Below are 18,938 nucleotides of genomic sequence, written 5' to 3' on the forward strand. Positions count from 1 at the left end.
GACACGGTCGAGTACATCAAGGCCCGCCGGGTGCACGCTTCCCTGATCTCGTTGGATCAGGAAAAGGCCTTCGACCGTGTTTCCCATGAGTTCCTGGGCAAAGCTCTGCACAGGTTAGGTTTGGGTAACATGTTTTGTTTGTATGTCCAACTAATGTATTTTGATATTCACAGCTCGGTGTTGGTAAACGGCTGGAAGACTGACCCCTTCCCGGTCCTCTCAGGGGTCAGACAAGGCTGCCCTCTGTCACCTCTTCTTTTTGTTTGTGTTATAGAACTCTTTGCAGAGGCTATCCGGCGGAATGGAGAGATCAGAGGGATCACCGCACCAGGACCAGATCGCTTCGAGGTCAAGTGCTCGCTCTACATGGACGACGTGACCGTCTTCTGCGCGGACCGGCGCTCAGTTGACACCCTCGTCCAGACCTGTGAGACCTTCGGACGGGCTTCGGGAGCCAAAGTCAACTGCGGGAAGTCGGAAGCCATGCTCTTCGGGGACTGGCAGCCGGCCTCTTCCGCCCCCTTCCCTTTCAGCATCCAGCCGGATTTCATCAAGGTTCTTGGAGTCTGGTTCGGGAAGGAAGGAGCAGCCCTCAAGTCCTGGGAGGAACGCTTGACCAAGATCACCCAACGGATCGGTCTGTGGAGCCTCAGACGCCTCACCTGTGAGGGCAAAGCACTGGTCCTGCGTAACGAGGTACTGCCCGTGCTGCAGTACACGGCCCAGGCCTGGCCCCCCCTTGCCACCGTGTGCAGGGCCATTACCAGGACGGTGTTTCGTTTTGTCTGGGGATCCAAGATGGACAGAGTAAAGCGGAGCATCATGTACAAGGATCCTCGCAAGGGTGGGAAGGGCGTACCCGATATCCCCACCCTCCTGCGATCCTCCTTCGTATGTGACTGCGTTCGCCGAACTCTGCGAGTCAAGAGAGGTTCCGCGGGTGGGTCCATGTCTCGCTTCTTCCTGCTCCCCCTTTGGAGACGGTTAGGCTGGGACAAGTGGGACAGCTCCTTCCCCTACAACTGGACGGCGCCATGGTTCTACGGAGACGTGGTTCGGTTTGTGAGGGAACACCAACTGGAGGGACTCAAGCCTGATTTGTGGAAGCCAAAGACTATCCACAAACTCATCAGAGCCAAGGACGAAATGGAGAACATTCCAGGACTTCATCACGACACACTGGAGACTGTTTGGACAAACGTGTCATCGGCTGGATTGACCAACGGGCACAAGGACTTGTCATGGATGGCGATACAGGGCGGACTGCCCGTCCGGTCATTCATGCACGCCCGGAACCTGTGCAAAACCCGGTACTGCCCAAGGTGCCCCTTCGTGGAGGAAACATCGCTGCACGCCTTTTGGGACTGCCGTTTCGCACAGCGCCTGTTGGTCGCCCTGGAGGATGACCTGAGGAACTCCGTCCCCAGAGGGAGCCTATCGTACCATTCCGTACTTTATGGACTCTTCCCTGGGACTCACACCGTTGGAGCCATCCAGGAGGCTTGGCGCCTTATGAACTGCTTTAAGGACGCTATTTGGGTCGCCAGGAACCGGCTCATCTTGAAGAGGGAGAGGATGTCTATCCAGGATTGCCGCAGGCTGATCCACAGCCTGCTCAGAGACTATTCCATCATGGACAGTCCGGACGACAGCGCCGAGGAGGAGGTTTAGACCTCTTCCATGCCCCCTCCCTCCTTTTCCCGTTATGTGCGTCTTTCAATAAAGCTTCGGGCCTGTGATTTCCCCACCCTATCCCCTTTTCCCCTACCCCCATCCCCCAATCGCCGGTTCGTCGTTATTTATTGTCTAACTTTTTCTTTCAGCTTGAGTGTTATGGATAAGCATAGGAGCGTGATGTATAGTTTAGTGCGTCGTACTCTATGGCTATGTAAGAAGGATTGTATATTTCTGTGTGTACGGGGCTGCGGCACTGTACACGGTTTGTTACCTTTTTGTGAATAGTGCATGATAATAAAGATGCTGTTAAATCAAAAAATCTGTTCTTATCAGTTTAATATCTGATACGTCCCCTATCTGGGGACCATATATTAAATGGATTTTTAGAACAGGGAGATGGAAAAAGAGCTTGCTCTGTCCACTCCACGCATTGACCTGGTATTGCAGTACCTCCAGGAACGGTGCACCCCTTCTTAACCCAGTTTCCAAAAGCAGAACTCAATTCACCTGATTCATATTAGCCCGATTTAATGAATTGGAAGAAAGCATACGTCTTCATATGCACCTCAATTTGGCCCATTCACTTTTCACACTTCCTCCTTTTGTTTTTTATCTTTCACACTTTTGACTTTCTTTATTCATCCAAATAGCAAACTCATCACCACTCAACCTGACCAACTCGGCTATGTCCCCATGCTGCAGTTCTCTGTCTTATCTAGATCATTTGCAATTGAATGGAATAGATCCCTTTTGGACAAAGTGGATTCACCTGCTGCTGCAGTGACCACAGGTGTGATAAGATCTAGAATTGGCATCTGGTGCGATCTCTCCGCTTCCACTCCAAAGAAAGTTACCTGTTTATTCCTATCATGCATTGGTTTTTGGGGTTTTCTTTGAGTAATGATGATCTCTTTAGTAGTCTGTTGGCGCCCTCTCCTGGAGGAATAGTTTGCTTGCTCTTGGACATTCTAAAAGAGAGGTCATGATAGACATTGAGCTTCTGAGCTCAATTGGGGACAGTCATGGGTGATGAATGTTTGCAACCTACTGCGAAGCCTCATACCGCAATATAAGGAACGTCAAATACTAAGAAAGGGCGGCCTATGAAAGAATTACTACTTTCAATAAGTACACTTAAACGGCTAATTGGGAATAGAAAAACTGTAAAAAGCCCTCTGAGAAAGCCCCCCTCTAACCTTTGATAGTAAGCTTTTCTGTAGTCTGCCTGTTGATGTATTTTCCGTTTGAACTGTGCACAACATGAAGAGACGGAACACTGGCGGCTTGTCACAATGCCCCCCGATGACATCACAATAGCGCTGCTGCCTAGAAAACAAGCTGCGCAGAAGAAGTTGTTCTTTGGGTGGGAGGGTGGGCTAGTGGAAGGAGGGGGCAATCTCTTTTTTTCCCGGGTGGTAGGGGGATGACAGGAGAAGGGAAGCGGGTGGTGAGAAAGGTACAGAGGGCAGGGTTTGGGGGCTGGGAAGGAAAGGGAAAAGATTAGGGTTTGGGGATGATGAAAGGGCTTTCTACGGGTAAGGATGGCAAAGGGTGGCAGTGACGGAAAGTCAGGCAACCTGTCCGTCTTTTTGTATCGTGAATTGGAAAGACTGCAAGGGGGAGGGGAGTTGCTTGCGCCCTAAAGGAGGAGTTATTCAGATTCATTGCAGTGGGCGGCGGCTGCAAAACGCACCATTCTTCTTGTTTTTGCTCTGCAAAGCAGCCTTTTCAAGGGTTGGCTTGGGTGACAAAATGTCTTGTGTAGGCGTGGGTTTGTCTCCCTCTCGCTCTCTCTCCCTAAGATGTGTCCGGCATAGGCCAGGGTGCCACTCGAGGCCCAAACCAATTCTGGTTATCGCTTCTCGGCCTTTTGGCTAAGATCAAGTGTAGTATCTGTTCTTATCAGTTTAATATCTGATACGTCCCCTATCTGGGGACCATATATTAAATGGATTTTTAGAACAGGGAGATGGAAAAAGAGCTTGCTCTGTCCACTCCACGCATTGACCTGGTATTGCAGTACCTCCAGGAACGGTGCACCCCTTCTTAACCCAGTTTCCAAAAGCAGAACTCAATTCACCTGATTCATATTAGCCCGATTTAATGAATTGGAAGAAAGCATACGTCTTCATATGCACCTCAATTTGGCCCATTCACTTTTCACACTTCCTCCTTTTGTTTTTTATCTTTCACACTTTTGACTTTCTTTATTCATCCAAATAGCAAACTCATCACCACTCAACCTGACCAACTCGGCTATGTCCCCGTGCTGCAGTTCTCTGTCTTATCTAGATCATTTGCAATTGAATGGAATAGATCCCTTTTGGACAAAGTGGATTCACCTGCTGCTGCAGTGACCACAGGTGTGATAAGATCTAGAATTGGCATCTGGTGCGATCTCTCCGCTTCCACTCCAAAGAAAGTTACCTGTTTATTCCTATCATGCATTGGTTTTTGGGGTTTTCTTTGAGTAATGATGATCTCTTTAGTAGTCTGTTGGCGCCCTCTCCTGGAGGAATAGTTTGCTTGCTCTTGGACATTCTAAAAGAGAGGTCATGATAGACATTGAGCTTCTGAGCTCAATTGGGGACAGTCATGGGTGATGAATGTTTGCAACCTACTGCGAAGCCTCATACCGCAATATAAGGAACGTCAAATACTAAGAAAGGGCGGCCTATGAAAGAATTACTACTTTCAATAAGTACACTTAAACGGCTAATTGGGAATAGAAAAACTGTAAAAAGCCCTCTGAGAAAGCCCCCCTCTAACCTTTGATAGTAAGCTTTTCTGTAGTCTGCCTGTTGATGTATTTTCCGTTTGAACTGTGCACAACATGAAGAGACGGAACACTGGCGGCTTGTCACAATGCCCCCCGATGACATCACAATAGCGCTGCTGCCTAGAAAACAAGCTGCGCAGAAGAAGTTGTTCTTTGGGTGGGAGGGTGGGCTAGTGGAAGGAGGGGGCAATCTCTTTTTTTCCCGGGTGGTAGGGGGATGACAGGAGAAGGGAAGCGGGTGGTGAGAAAGGTACAGAGGGCAGGGTTTGGGGGCTGGGAAGGAAAGGGAAAAGATTAGGGTTTGGGGATGATGAAAGTGCTTTCTACGGGTAAGGATGGCAAAGGGTGGCAGTGACGGAAAGTCAGGCAACCTGTCCTGTCCGTCTTTTTGTATCGTGAATTGGAAAGACTGCAAGGGGGAGGGGAGTTGCTTGCGCCCTAAAGGAGGAGTTATTCAGATTCATTGCAGTGGGCGGCGGCTGCAAAACGCACCATTCTTCTTGTTTTTGCTCTGCAAAGCAGCCTTTTCAAGGGTTGGCTTGGGTGACAAAATGTCTTGTGTAGGCGTGGGTTTGTCTCCCTCTCGCTCTCTCTCCCTAAGATGTGTCCGGCATAGGCCAGGGTGCCACTCGAGGCCCAAACCAATTCTGGTTATCGCTTCTCGGCCTTTTGGCTAAGATCAAGTGTAGTATCTGTTCTTATCAGTTTAATATCTGATACGTCCCCTATCTGGGGACCATATATTAAATGGATTTTTAGAACAGGGAGATGGAAAAAGAGCTTGCTCTGTCCACTCCACGCATTGACCTGGTATTGCAGTACCTCCAGGAACGGTGCACCCCTTCTTAACCCAGTTTCCAAAAGCAGAACTCAATTCACCTGATTCATATTAGCCCGATTTAATGAATTGGAAGAAAGCATACGTCTTCATATGCACCTCAATTTGGCCCATTCACTTTTCACACTTCCTCCTTTTGTTTTTTATCTTTCACACTTTTGACTTTCTTTATTCATCCAAATAGCAAACTCATCACCACTCAACCTGACCAACTCGGCTATGTCCCCGTGCTGCAGTTCTCTGTCTTATCTAGATCATTTGCAATTGAATGGAATAGATCCCTTTTGGACAAAGTGGATTCACCTGCTGCTGCAGTGACCACAGGTGTGATAAGATCTAGAATTGGCATCTGGTGCGATCTCTCCGCTTCCACTCCAAAGAAAGTTACCTGTTTATTCCTATCATGCATTGGTTTTTGGGGTTTTCTTTGAGTAATGATGATCTCTTTAGTAGTCTGTTGGCGCCCTCTCCTGGAGGAATAGTTTGCTTGCTCTTGGACATTCTAAAAGAGAGGTCATGATAGACATTGAGCTTCTGAGCTCAATTGGGGACAGTCATGGGTGATGAATGTTTGCAACCTACTGCGAAGCCTCATACCGCAATATAAGGAACGTCAAATACTAAGAAAGGGCGGCCTATGAAAGAATTACTACTTTCAATAAGTACACTTAAACGGCTAATTGGGAATAGAAAAACTGTAAAAAGCCCTCTGAGAAAGCCCCCCTCTAACCTTTGATAGTAAGCTTTTCTGTAGTCTGCCTGTTGATGTATTTTCCGTTTGAACTGTGCACAACATGAAGAGACGGAACACTGGCGGCTTGTCACAATGCCCCCCGATGACATCACAATAGCGCTGCTGCCTAGAAAACAAGCTGCGCAGAAGAAGTTGTTCTTTGGGTGGGAGGGTGGGCTAGTGGAAGGAGGGGGCAATCTCTTTTTTTCCCGGGTGGTAGGGGGATGACAGGAGAAGGGAAGCGGGTGGTGAGAAAGGTACAGAGGGCAGGGTTTGGGGGCTGGGAAGGAAAGGGAAAAGATTAGGGTTTGGGGATGATGAAAGGGCTTTCTACGGGTAAGGATGGCAAAGGGTGGCAGTGACGGAAAGTCAGGCAACCTGTCCTGTCCGTCTTTTTGTATCGTGAATTGGAAAGACTGCAAGGGGGAGGGGAGTTGCTTGCGCCCTAAAGGAGGAGTTATTCAGATTCATTGCAGTGGGCGGCGGCTGCAAAACGCACCATTCTTCTTGTTTTTGCTCTGCAAAGCAGCCTTTTCAAGGGTTGGCTTGGGTGACAAAATGTCTTGTGTAGGCGTGGGTTTGTCTCCCTCTCGCTCTCTCTCCCTAAGATGTGTCCGGCATAGGCCAGGGTGCCACTCGAGGCCCAAACCAATTCTGGTTATCGCTTCTCGGCCTTTTGGCTAAGATCAAGTGTAGTATCTGTTCTTATCAGTTTAATATCTGATACGTCCCCTATCTGGGGACCATATATTAAATGGATTTTTAGAACAGGGAGATGGAAAAAGAGCTTGCTCTGTCCACTCCACGCATTGACCTGGTATTGCAGTACCTCCAGGAACGGTGCACCCCTTCTTAACCCAGTTTCCAAAAGCAGAACTCAATTCACCTGATTCATATTAGCCCGATTTAATGAATTGGAAGAAAGCATACGTCTTCATATGCACCTCAATTTGGCCCATTCACTTTTCACACTTCCTCCTTTTGTTTTTTATCTTTCACACTTTTGACTTTCTTTATTCATCCAAATAGCAAACTCATCACCACTCAACCTGACCAACTCGGCTATGTCCCCGTGCTGCAGTTCTCTGTCTTATCTAGATCATTTGCAATTGAATGGAATAGATCCCTTTTGGACAAAGTGGATTCACCTGCTGCTGCAGTGACCACAGGTGTGATAAGATCTAGAATTGGCATCTGGTGCGATCTCTCCGCTTCCACTCCAAAGAAAGTTACCTGTTTATTCCTATCATGCATTGGTTTTTGGGGTTTTCTTTGAGTAATGATGATCTCTTTAGTAGTCTGTTGGCGCCCTCTCCTGGAGGAATAGTTTGCTTGCTCTTGGACATTCTAAAAGAGAGGTCATGATAGACATTGAGCTTCTGAGCTCAATTGGGGACAGTCATGGGTGATGAATGTTTGCAACCTACTGCGAAGCCTCATACCGCAATATAAGGAACGTCAAATACTAAGAAAGGGCGGCCTATGAAAGAATTACTACTTTCAATAAGTACACTTAAACGGCTAATTGGGAATAGAAAAACTGTAAAAAGCCCTCTGAGAAAGCCCCCCTCTAACCTTTGATAGTAAGCTTTTCTGTAGTCTGCCTGTTGATGTATTTTCCGTTTGAACTGTGCACAACATGAAGAGACGGAACTCTGGCGGCTTGTCACAATGCCCCCCGATGACATCACAATAGCGCTGCTGCCTAGAAAACAAGCTGCGCAGAAGAAGTTGTTCTTTGGGTGGGAGGGTGGGCTAGTGGAAGGAGGGGGCAATCTCTTTTTTTCCCGGGTGGTAGGGGGATGACAGGAGAAGGGAAGCGGGTGGTGAGAAAGGTACAGAGGGCAGGGTTTGGGGGCTGGGAAGGAAAGGGAAAAGATTAGGGTTTGGGGATGATGAAAGGGCTTTCTACGGGTAAGGATGGCAAAGGGTGGCAGTGACGGAAAGTCAGGCAACCTGTCCTGTCCGTCTTTTTGTATCGTGAATTGGAAAGACTGCAAGGGGGAGGGGAGTTGCTTGCGCCCTAAAGGAGGAGTTATTCAGATTCATTGCAGTGGGCGGCGGCTGCAAAACGCACCATTCTTCTTGTTTTTGCTCTGCAAAGCAGCCTTTTCAAGGGTTGGCTTGGGTGACAAAATGTCTTGTGTAGGCGTGGGTTTGTCTCCCTCTCGCTCTCTCTCCCTAAGATGTGTCCGGCATAGGCCAGGGTGCCACTCGAGGCCCAAACCAATTCTGGTTATCGCTTCTCGGCCTTTTGGCTAAGATCAAGTGTAGTATCTGTTCTTATCAGTTTAATATCTGATACGTCCCCTATCTGGGGACCATATATTAAATGGATTTTTAGAACAGGGAGATGGAAAAAGAGCTTGCTCTGTCCACTCCACGCATTGACCTGGTATTGCAGTACCTCCAGGAACGGTGCACCCCTTCTTAACCCAGTTTCCAAAAGCAGAACTCAATTCACCTGATTCATATTAGCCCGATTTAATGAATTGGAAGAAAGCATACGTCTTCATATGCACCTCAATTTGGCCCATTCACTTTTCACACTTCCTCCTTTTGTTTTTTATCTTTCACACTTTTGACTTTCTTTATTCATCCAAATAGCAAACTCATCACCACTCAACCTGACCAACTCGGCTATGTCCCCGTGCTGCAGTTCTCTGTCTTATCTAGATCATTTGCAATTGAATGGAATAGATCCCTTTTGGACAAAGTGGATTCACCTGCTGCTACAGTGACCACAGGTGTGATAAGATCTAGAATTGGCATCTGGTGCGATCTCTCCGCTTCCACTCCAAAGAAAGTTACCTGTTTATTCCTATCATGCATTGGTTTTTGGGGTTTTCTTTGAGTAATGATGATCTCTTTAGTAGTCTGTTGGCGCCCTCTCCTGGAGGAATAGTTTGCTTGCTCTTGGACATTCTAAAAGAGAGGTCATGATAGACATTGAGCTTCTGAGCTCAATTGGGGACAGTCATGGGTGATGAATGTTTGCAACCTACTGCGAAGCCTCATACCGCAATATAAGGAACGTCAAATACTAAGAAAGGGCGGCCTATGAAAGAATTACTACTTTCAATAAGTACACTTAAACGGCTAATTGGGAATAGAAAAACTGTAAAAAGCCCTCTGAGAAAGCCCCCCTCTAACCTTTGATAGTAAGCTTTTCTGTAGTCTGCCTGTTGATGTATTTTCCGTTTGAACTGTGCACAACATGAAGAGACGGAACACTGGCGGCTTGTCACAATGCCCCCCGATGACATCACAATAGCGCTGCTGCCTAGAAAACAAGCTGCGCAGAAGAAGTTGTTCTTTGGGTGGGAGGGTGGGCTAGTGGAAGGAGGGGGCAATCTCTTTTTTTCCCGGGTGGTAGGGGGATGACAGGAGAAGGGAAGCGGGTGGTGAGAAAGGTACAGAGGGCAGGGATTGGGGGCTGGGAAGGAAAGGGAAAAGATTAGGGTTTGGGGATGATGAAAGGGCTTTCTACGGGTAAGGATGGCAAAGGGTGGCAGTGACGGAAAGTCAGGCAACCTGTCCTGTCCGTCTTTTTGTATCGTGAATTGGAAAGACTGCAAGGGGGAGGGGAGTTGCTTGCGCCCTAAAGGAGGAGTTATTCAGATTCATTGCAGTGGGCGGCGGCTGCAAAACGCACCATTCTTCTTGTTTTTGCTCTGCAAAGCAGCCTTTTCAAGGGTTGGCTTGGGTGACAAAATGTCTTGTGTAGGCGTGGGTTTGTCTCCCTCTCGCTCTCTCTCCCTAAGATGTGTCCGGCATAGGCCAGGGTGCCACTCGAGGCCCAAACCAATTCTGGTTATCGCTTCTCGGCCTTTTGGCTAAGATCAAGTGTAGTATCTGTTCTTATCAGTTTAATATCTGATACGTCCCCTATCTGGGGACCATATATTAAATGGATTTTTAGAACAGGGAGATGGAAAAAGAGCTTGCTCTGTCCACTCCACGCATTGACCTGGTATTGCAGTACCTCCAGGAACGGTGCACCCCTTCTTAACCCAGTTTCCAAAAGCAGAACTCAATTCACCTGATTCATATTAGCCCGATTTAATGAATTGGAAGAAAGCATACGTCTTCATATGCACCTCAATTTGGCCCATTCACTTTTCACACTTCCTCCTTTTGTTTTTTATCTTTCACACTTTTGACTTTCTTTATTCATCCAAATAGCAAACTCATCACCACTCAACCTGACCAACTCGGCTATGTCCCCGTGCTGCAGTTCTCTGTCTTATCTAGATCATTTGCAATTGAATGGAATAGATCCCTTTTGGACAAAGTGGATTCACCTGCTGCTGCAGTGACCACAGGTGTGATAAGATCTAGAATTGGCATCTGGTGCGATCTCTCCGCTTCCACTCCAAAGAAAGTTACCTGTTTATTCCTATCATGCATTGGTTTTTGGGGTTTTCTTTGAGTAATGATGATCTCTTTAGTAGTCTGTTGGCGCCCTCTCCTGGAGGAATAGTTTGCTTGCTCTTGGACATTCTAAAAGAGAGGTCATGATAGACATTGAGCTTCTGAGCTCAATTGGGGACAGTCATGGGTGATGAATGTTTGCAACCTACTGCGAAGCCTCATACCGCAATATAAGGAACGTCAAATACTAAGAAAGGGCGGCCTATGAAAGAATTACTACTTTCAATAAGTACACTTAAACGGCTAATTGGGAATAGAAAAACTGTAAAAAGCCCTCTGAGAAAGCCCCCCTCTAACCTTTGATAGTAAGCTTTTCTGTAGTCTGCCTGTTGATGTATTTTCCGTTTGAACTGTGCACAACATGAAGAGACGGAACACTGGCGGCTTGTCACAATGCCCCCCGATGACATCACAATAGCGCTGCTGCCTAGAAAACAAGCTGCGCAGAAGAAGTTGTTCTTTGGGTGGGAGGGTGGGCTAGTGGAAGGAGGGGGCAATCTCTTTTTTTCCCGGGTGGTAGGGGGATGACAGGAGAAGGGAAGCGGGTGGTGAGAAAGGTACAGAGGGCAGGGATTGGGGGCTGGGAAGGAAAGGGAAAAGATTAGGGTTTGGGGATGATGAAAGGGCTTTCTACGGGTAAGGATGGCAAAGGGTGGCAGTGACGGAAAGTCAGGCAACCTGTCCTGTCCGTCTTTTTGTATCGTGAATTGGAAAGACTGCAAGGGGGAGGGGAGTTGCTTGCGCCCTAAAGGAGGAGTTATTCAGATTCATTGCAGTGGGCGGCGGCTGCAAAACGCACCATTCTTCTTGTTTTTGCTCTGCAAAGCAGCCTTTTCAAGGGTTGGCTTGGGTGACAAAATGTCTTGTGTAGGCGTGGGTTTGTCTCCCTCTCGCTCTCTCTCCCTAAGATGTGTCCGGCATAGGCCAGGGTGCCACTCGAGGCCCAAACCAATTCTGGTTATCGCTTCTCGGCCTTTTGGCTAAGATCAAGTGTAGTATCTGTGAGGCTCGGCAGATGCAATGCACACTGGAAGGTTGCGCTTGCTAGTACTCTTGATGTATAGTATATTCATCTAGAGGAAAACATGGCCCTACCAGGATCGAGGCTATTAGACTGAGTAAGTGTGGGGGCTATGGTGCAATGTGCCCCAGGACTGACGACCCTGGAGTGAGTCTGAGCTTGCTGGCTTGGGACCCCGGCGAGCCTTGGGCTCTGTAGCACACCGTACCTTGCCCTTTCATACTTTCTGAGCATATTGCTCTATCCCGGCCTTCTGGCTAGGAAGGGAAATTTTTATAATCATGGTCGGAGGTCCGTTCAGCTTTGGGCTGAGAAACCAACACCCGGTTGGAGGTCCGGGTCAGCTTCGGCTGAGAAACCAACACCCGGTTGGAGGTCTGGGTCAGCTTCGGCTGAGAAACCAACACCCGGTTGGAGGTCCGGGTCAGCTTCGGCTGAGAAACCAACACCCGGTTGGAGGTCCGGTTAGCCTTGGGCTGAGAAACCAACACCGGTTGACGGTCCGGGCAGTTTCGGCTGCGAAACCAACAACTAGTAGCTCTCTACTCCACTTGGGTAAGATGCCTGGGTGGACGCTGGGAGCAACGACAAGGCTCAACCAGGCTTCGGCTTGGGGGAGCACCGAAGATCCCTGACCCTTGCTGTGGCCTTCTGGCTCGGAGGGACGGGGTTGATTTTTGGGGACCCTCTCCTCACGGAGGGGTCCACACGAATCCTAGCCTTTGCACTGTTTTTGGTGTGACTTCGGTCATGCATTTTTTGCGGTGCTTTGGAAAGCTTCATTAAATCAAAAAATCTGTTCTTATCAGTTTAATATCTGATACGTCCCCTATCTGGGGACCATATATTAAATGGATTTTTAGAACAGGGAGATGGAAAAAGAGCTTGCTCTGTCCACTCCACGCATTGACCTGGTATTGCAGTACCTCCAGGAACGGTGCACCCCTTCTTAACCCAGTTTCCAAAAGCAGAACTCAATTCACCTGATTCATATTAGCCCGATTTAATGAATTGGAAGAAAGCATACGTCTTCATATGCACCTCAATTTGGCCCATTCACTTTTCACACTTCCTCCTTTTGTTTTTTATCTTTCACACTTTTGACTTTCTTTATTCATCCAAATAGCAAACTCATCACCACTCAACCTGACCAACTCGGCTATGTCCCCGTGCTGCAGTTCTCTGTCTTATCTAGATCATTTGCAATTGAATGGAATAGATCCCTTTTGGACAAAGTGGATTCACCTGCTGCTGCAGTGACCACAGGTGTGATAAGATCTAGAATTGGCATCTGGTGCGATCTCTCCGCTTCCACTCCAAAGAAAGTTACCTGTTTATTCCTATCATGCATTGGTTTTTGGGGTTTTCTTTGAGTAATGATGATCTCTTTAGTAGTCTGTTGGCGCCCTCTCCTGGAGGAATAGTTTGCTTGCTCTTGGACATTCTAAAAGAGAGGTCATGATAGACATTGAGCTTCTGAGCTCAATTGGGGACAGTCATGGGTGATGAATGTTTGCAACCTACTGCGAAGCCTCATACCGCAATATAAGGAACGTCAAATACTAAGAAAGGGCGGCCTATGAAAGAATTACTACTTTCAATAAGTACACTTAAACGGCTAATTGGGAATAGAAAAACTGTAAAAAGCCCTCTGAGAAAGCCCCCCTCTAACCTTTGATAGTAAGCTTTTCTGTAGTCTGCCTGTTGATGTATTTTCCGTTTGAACTGTGCACAACATGAAGAGACGGAACACTGGCGGCTTGTCACAATGCCCCCCGATGACATCACAATAGCGCTGCTGCCTAGAAAACAAGCTGCGCAGAAGAAGTTGTTCTTTGGGTGGGAGGGTGGGCTAGTGGAAGGAGGGGGCAATCTCTTTTTTTCCCGGGTGGTAGGGGGATGACAGGAGAAGGGAAGCGGGTGGTGAGAAAGGTACAGAGGGCAGGGTTTGGGGGCTGGGAAGGAAAGGGAAAAGATTAGGGTTTGGGGATGATGAAAGGGCTTTCTACGGGTAAGGATGGCAAAGGGTGGCAGTGACGGAAAGTCAGGCAACCTGTCCTGTCCGTCTTTTTGTATCGTGAATTGGAAAGACTGCAAGGGGGAGGGGAGTTGCTTGCGCCCTAAAGGAGGAGTTATTCAGATTCATTGCAGTGGGCGGCGGCTGCAAAACGCACCATTCTTCTTGTTTTTGCTCTGCAAAGCAGCCTTTTCAAGGGTTGGCTTGGGTGACAAAATGTCTTGTGTAGGCGTGGGTTTGTCTCCCTCTCGCTCTCTCTCCCTAAGATGTGTCCGGCATAGGCCAGGGTGCCACTCGAGGCCCAAACCAATTCTGGTTATCGCTTCTCGGCCTTTTGGCTAAGATCAAGTGTAGTATCTGTTCTTATCAGTTTAATATCTGATACGTCCCCTATCTGGGGACCATATATTAAATGGATTTTTAGAACAGGGAGATGGAAAAAGAGCTTGCTCTGTCCACTCCACGCATTGACCTGGTATTGCAGTACCTCCAGGAACGGTGCACCCCTTCTTAACCCAGTTTCCAAAAGCAGAACTCAATTCACCTGATTCATATTAGCCCGATTTAATGAATTGGAAGAAAGCATACGTCTTCATATGCACCTCAATTTGGCCCATTCACTTTTCACACTTCCTCCTTTTGTTTTTTATCTTTCACACTTTTGACTTTCTTTATTCATCCAAATAGCAAACTCATCACCACTCAACCTGACCAACTCGGCTATGTCCCCGTGCTGCAGTTCTCTGTCTTATCTAGATCATTTGCAATTGAATGGAATAGATCCCTTTTGGACAAAGTGGATTCACCTGCTGCTGCAGTGACCACAGGTGTGATAAGATCTAGAATTGGCATCTGGTGCGATCTCTCCGCTTCCACTCCAAAGAAAGTTACCTGTTTATTCCTATCATGCATTGGTTTTTGGGGTTTTCTTTGAGTAATGATGATCTCTTTAGTAGTCTGTTGGCGCCCTCTCCTGGAGGAATAGTTTGCTTGCTCTTGGACATTCTAAAAGAGAGGTCATGATAGACATTGAGCTTCTGAGCTCAATTGGGGACAGTCATGGGTGATGAATGTTTGCAACCTACTGCGAAGCCTCATACCGCAATATAAGGAACGTCAAATACTAAGAAAGGGCGGCCTATGAAAGAATTACTACTTTCAATAAGTACACTTAAACGGCTAATTGGGAATAGAAAAACTGTAAAAAGCCCTCTGAGAAAGCCCCCCTCTAACCTTTGATAGTAAGCTTTTCTGTAGCCTGCCTGTTGATGTATTTTCCGTTTGAACTGTGCACAACATGAAGAGACGGAACACTGGCGGCTTGTCACAATGCCCCCCGATGACATCACAATAGCGCTGCTGCCTAGAAAACAAGCTGCGCAGAAGAAGTTGTTCTTTGGGTGGGAGGGTGGGCTAGTGGAAGGAGGGGGCAATCTCTTTTTTTCCCGGGTGGTAGGGGGATGACAGGAGAAGGGAAGCGGGTGGTGAGAAAGGTACAGAGGGCAGGGTTTGGGGGCTGGGAAGGAAAGGGAAAAGATTAGGGTTTGGGGATGATGAAAGGGCTTTCTACGGGTAAGGATGGCAAAGGGTGGCAGTGACGGAAAGTCAGGCAACCTGTCCTGTCCGTCTTTTTGTATCGTGAATTGGAAAGACTGCAAGGGGGAGGGGAGTTGCTTGCGCCCTAAAGGAGGAGTTATTCAGATTCATTGCAGTGGGCGGCGGCTGCAAAACGCACCATTCTTCTTGTTTTTGCTCTGCAAAGCAGCCTTTTCAAGGGTTGGCTTGGGTGACAAAATGTCTTGTGTAGGCGTGGGTTTGTCTCCCTCTCGCTCTCTCTCCCTAAGATGTGTCCGGCATAGGCCAGGGTGCCACTCGAGGCCCAAACCAATTCTGGTTATCGCTTCTCGGCCTTTTGGCTAAGATCAAGTGTAGTATCTGTTCTTATCAGTTTAATATCTGATACGTCCCCTATCTGGGGACCATATATTAAATGGATTTTTAGAACAGGGAGATGGAAAAAGAGCTTGCTCTGTCCACTCCACGCATTGACCTGGTATTGCAGTACCTCCAGGAACGGTGCACCCCTTCTTAACCCAGTTTCCAAAAGCAGAACTCAATTCACCTGATTCATATTAGCCCGATTTAATGAATTGGAAGAAAGCATACGTCTTCATATGCACCTCAATTTGGCCCATTCACTTTTCACACTTCCTCCTTTTGTTTTTTATCTTTCACACTTTTGACTTTCTTTATTCATCCAAATAGCAAACTCATCACCACTCAACCTGACCAACTCGGCTATGTCCCCGTGCTGCAGTTCTCTGTCTTATCTAGATCATTTGCAATTGAATGGAATAGATCCCTTTTGGACAAAGTGGATTCACCTGCTGCTGCAGTGACCACAGGTGTGATAAGATCTAGAATTGGCATCTGGTGCGATCTCTCCGCTTCCACTCCAAAGAAAGTTACCTGTTTATTCCTATCATGCATTGGTTTTTGGGGTTTTCTTTGAGTAATGATGATCTCTTTAGTAGTCTGTTGGCGCCCTCTCCTGGAGGAATAGTTTGCTTGCTCTTGGACATTCTAAAAGAGAGGTCATGATAGACATTGAGCTTCTGAGCTCAATTGGGGACAGTCATGGGTGATGAATGTTTGCAACCTACTGCGAAGCCTCATACCGCAATATAAGGAACGTCAAATACTAAGAAAGGGCGGCCTATGAAAGAATTACTACTTTCAATAAGTACACTTAAACGGCTAATTGGGAATAGAAAAACTGTAAAAAGCCCTCTGAGAAAGCCCCCCTCTAACCTTTGATAGTAAGCTTTTCTGTAGTCTGCCTGTTGATGTATTTTCCGTTTGAACTGTGCACAACATGAAGAGACGGAACACTGGCGGCTTGTCACAATGCCCCCCGATGACATCACAATAGCGCTGCTGCCTAGAAAACAAGCTGCGCAGAAGAAGTTGTTCTTTGGGTGGGAGGGTGGGCTAGTGGAAGGAGGGGGCAATCTCTTTTTTTCCCGGGTGGTAGGGGGATGACAGGAGAAGGGAAGCGGGTGGTGAGAAAGGTACAGAGGGCAGGGTTTGGGGGCTGGGAAGGAAAGGGAAAAGATTAGGGTTTGGGGATGATGAAAGGGCTTTCTACGGGTAAGGATGGCAAAGGGTGGCAGTGACGGAAAGTCAGGCAACCTGTCCTGTCCGTCTTTTTGTATCGTGAATTGGAAAGACTGCAAGGGGGAGGGGAGTTGCTTGCGCCCTAAAGGAGGAGTTATTCAGATTCATTGCAGTGGGCGGCGGCTGCAAAACGCACCATTCTTCTTGTTTTTGCTCTGCAAAGCAGCCTTTTCAAGGGTTGGCTTGGGTGACAAAATGTCTTGTGTAGGCGTGGGTTTGTCTCCCTCTCGCTCTCTCTCCCTAAGATGTGTCCGGCATAGGCCAGGGTGCCACTCGAGGCCCAAACCAATTCTGGTTATCGCTTCTCGGCCTTTTGGCTAAGATCAAGTGTAGTATCTGTTCTTATCAGTTTAATATCTGATACGTCCCCTATCTGTGGACCATATATTAAATGGATTTTTAGAACAGGGAGATGGAAAAAGAGCTTGCTCTGTCCACTCCACGCATTGACCTGGTATTGCAGTACCTCCAGGAACGGTGCACCCCTTCTTAACCCAGTTTCCAAAAGCAGAACTCAATTCACCTGATTCATATTAGCCCGATTTAATGAATTGGAAGAAAGCATACGTCTTCATATGCACCTCAATTTGGCCCATTCACTTTTCACACTTCCTCCTTTTGTTTTTTATCTTTCACACTTTTGACTTTCTTTATTCATCCAAATAGCAAACTCATCACCACTCAACCTGACCAACTCGGCTATGTCCCCGTGCTGCAGTTCTCTGTCTTATCTAGATCATTTGCAATTGAATGGAATAGATCCCTTTTGGACAAAGTGGATTCACCTGCTGCTGCAGTGACCACAGGTGTGATAAGATCTAGAATTGGCATCTGGTGCGATCTCTCCGCTTCCACTCCAAAGAAAGTTACCTGTTTATTCCTATCATGCATTGGTTTTTGGGGTTTTCTTTGAGTAATGATGATCTCTTTAGTAGTCTGTTGGCGCCCTCTCCTGGAGGAATAGTTTGCTTGCTCTTGGACATTCTAAAAGAGAGGTCATGATAGACATTGAGCTTCTGAGCTCAATTGGGGACAGTCATGGGTGATGAATGTTTGCAACCTACTGCGAAGCCTCATACCGCAATATAAGGAACGTCAAATACTAAGAAAGGGCGGCCTATGAAAGAATTACTACTTTCAATAAGTACACTTAAACGGCTAATTGGGAATAGAAAAACTGTAAAAAGCCCTCTGAGAAAGCCCCCCTCTAACCTTTGATAGTAAGCTTTTCTGTAGTCTGCCTGTTGATGTATTTTCCGTTTGAACTGTGCACAACATGAAGAGACGGAACACTGGCGGCTTGTCACAATGCCCCCCGATGACATCACAATAGCGCTGCTGCCTAGAAAACAAGCTGCGCAGAAGAAGTTGTTCTTTGGGTGGGAGGGTGGGCTAGTGGAAGGAGGGGGCAATCTCTTTTTTTCCCGGGTGGTAGGGGGATGACAGGAGAAGGGAAGCGGGTGGTGAGAAAGGTACAGAGGGCAGGGTTTGGGGGCTGGGAAGGAAAGGGAAAAGATTAGGGTTTGGGGATGATGAAAGGGCTTTCTACGGGTAAGGATGGCAAAGGGTGGCAGTGACGGAAAGTCAGGCAACCTGTCCTGTCCGTCTTTTTGTATCGTGAATTGGAAAGACTGCAAGGGGGAGGGGAGTTGCTTGCGCCCTAAAGGAGGAGTTATTCAGATTCATTGCAGTGGGCGGCGGCTGCAAAACGCACCATTCTTCTTGTTTTTGCTCTGCAAAGCAGCCTTTTCAAGGGTTGGCTTGGGTGACAAAATGTCTTGTGTAGGCGTGGGTTTGTCTCCCTCTCGCTCTCTCTCCCTAAGATGTGTCCGGCATAGGCCAGGGTGCCACTCGAGGCCCAAACCAATTCTGGTTATCGCTTCTCGGCCTTTTGGCTAAGATCAAGTGTAGTATCTGTTCTTATCAGTTTAATATCTGATACGTCCCCTATCTGGGGACCATATATTAAATGGATTTTTAGAACAGGGAGATGGAAAAAGAGCTTGCTCTGTCCACTCCACGCATTGACCTGGTATTGCAGTACCTCCAGGAACGGTGCACCCCTTCTTAACCCAGTTTCCAAAAGCAGAACTCAATTCACCTGATTCATATTAGCCCGATTTAATGAATTGGAAGAAAGCATACGTCTTCATATGCACCTCAATTTGGCCCATTCACTTTTCACACTTCCTCCTTTTGTTTTTTATCTTTCACACTTTTGACTTTCTTTATTCATCCAAATAGCAAACTCATCACCACTCA

At 47.4% G+C, this 18,938-nt stretch overlaps 10 non-coding genes and 2 pseudogenes across 10 annotated transcripts; all 12 read left to right on the forward strand.

Moving 5' to 3' along the window:
- The first annotated feature begins 1,944 nt into the window (after positions 1-1,944).
- On the forward strand, positions 1,945-2,149 carry LOC142265765 (U2 spliceosomal RNA; annotated as a pseudogene).
- A 1,382-nt stretch (positions 2,150-3,531) lies between these two features.
- Positions 3,532-3,722, forward strand: LOC142265805 (U2 spliceosomal RNA). The gene has a single exon (XR_012732031.1). It is a non-coding gene; the product is annotated as a U2 spliceosomal RNA (small nuclear RNA).
- Positions 3,723-5,109: 1,387 nt separating this feature from the next.
- On the forward strand, positions 5,110-5,300 carry LOC142265806 (U2 spliceosomal RNA). Its single transcript, XR_012732032.1, has one exon. It is a non-coding gene; the product is annotated as a U2 spliceosomal RNA (small nuclear RNA).
- A 1,387-nt stretch (positions 5,301-6,687) lies between these two features.
- On the forward strand, positions 6,688-6,878 carry LOC142265807 (U2 spliceosomal RNA). Its single transcript, XR_012732033.1, has one exon. It is a non-coding gene; the product is annotated as a U2 spliceosomal RNA (small nuclear RNA).
- A 1,387-nt stretch (positions 6,879-8,265) lies between these two features.
- On the forward strand, positions 8,266-8,456 carry LOC142265808 (U2 spliceosomal RNA). Its single transcript, XR_012732034.1, has one exon. It is a non-coding gene; the product is annotated as a U2 spliceosomal RNA (small nuclear RNA).
- Positions 8,457-9,843: 1,387 nt separating this feature from the next.
- On the forward strand, positions 9,844-10,034 carry LOC142265809 (U2 spliceosomal RNA). The gene has a single exon (XR_012732035.1). It is a non-coding gene; the product is annotated as a U2 spliceosomal RNA (small nuclear RNA).
- A 1,387-nt stretch (positions 10,035-11,421) lies between these two features.
- Positions 11,422-11,548, forward strand: LOC142265781 (U2 spliceosomal RNA; annotated as a pseudogene).
- Positions 11,549-12,232: 684 nt separating this feature from the next.
- LOC142265774 (U2 spliceosomal RNA) lies at positions 12,233-12,430 on the forward strand. The gene has a single exon (XR_012732009.1). It is a non-coding gene; the product is annotated as a U2 spliceosomal RNA (small nuclear RNA).
- A 1,387-nt stretch (positions 12,431-13,817) lies between these two features.
- Positions 13,818-14,008, forward strand: LOC142265810 (U2 spliceosomal RNA). Its single transcript, XR_012732036.1, has one exon. It is a non-coding gene; the product is annotated as a U2 spliceosomal RNA (small nuclear RNA).
- A 1,387-nt stretch (positions 14,009-15,395) lies between these two features.
- LOC142265811 (U2 spliceosomal RNA) lies at positions 15,396-15,586 on the forward strand. The gene has a single exon (XR_012732037.1). It is a non-coding gene; the product is annotated as a U2 spliceosomal RNA (small nuclear RNA).
- Positions 15,587-16,973: 1,387 nt separating this feature from the next.
- LOC142265762 (U2 spliceosomal RNA) lies at positions 16,974-17,164 on the forward strand. Its single transcript, XR_012732000.1, has one exon. It is a non-coding gene; the product is annotated as a U2 spliceosomal RNA (small nuclear RNA).
- A 1,387-nt stretch (positions 17,165-18,551) lies between these two features.
- Positions 18,552-18,742, forward strand: LOC142265812 (U2 spliceosomal RNA). The gene has a single exon (XR_012732038.1). It is a non-coding gene; the product is annotated as a U2 spliceosomal RNA (small nuclear RNA).
- Positions 18,743-18,938: the final 196 nt, after the last annotated feature.

Source organism: Anomaloglossus baeobatrachus, unplaced genomic scaffold, assembly GCF_048569485.1.
Source record: "Anomaloglossus baeobatrachus isolate aAnoBae1 unplaced genomic scaffold, aAnoBae1.hap1 Scaffold_2776, whole genome shotgun sequence".
NCBI lineage: Eukaryota > Metazoa > Chordata > Amphibia > Anura > Aromobatidae > Anomaloglossus > Anomaloglossus baeobatrachus.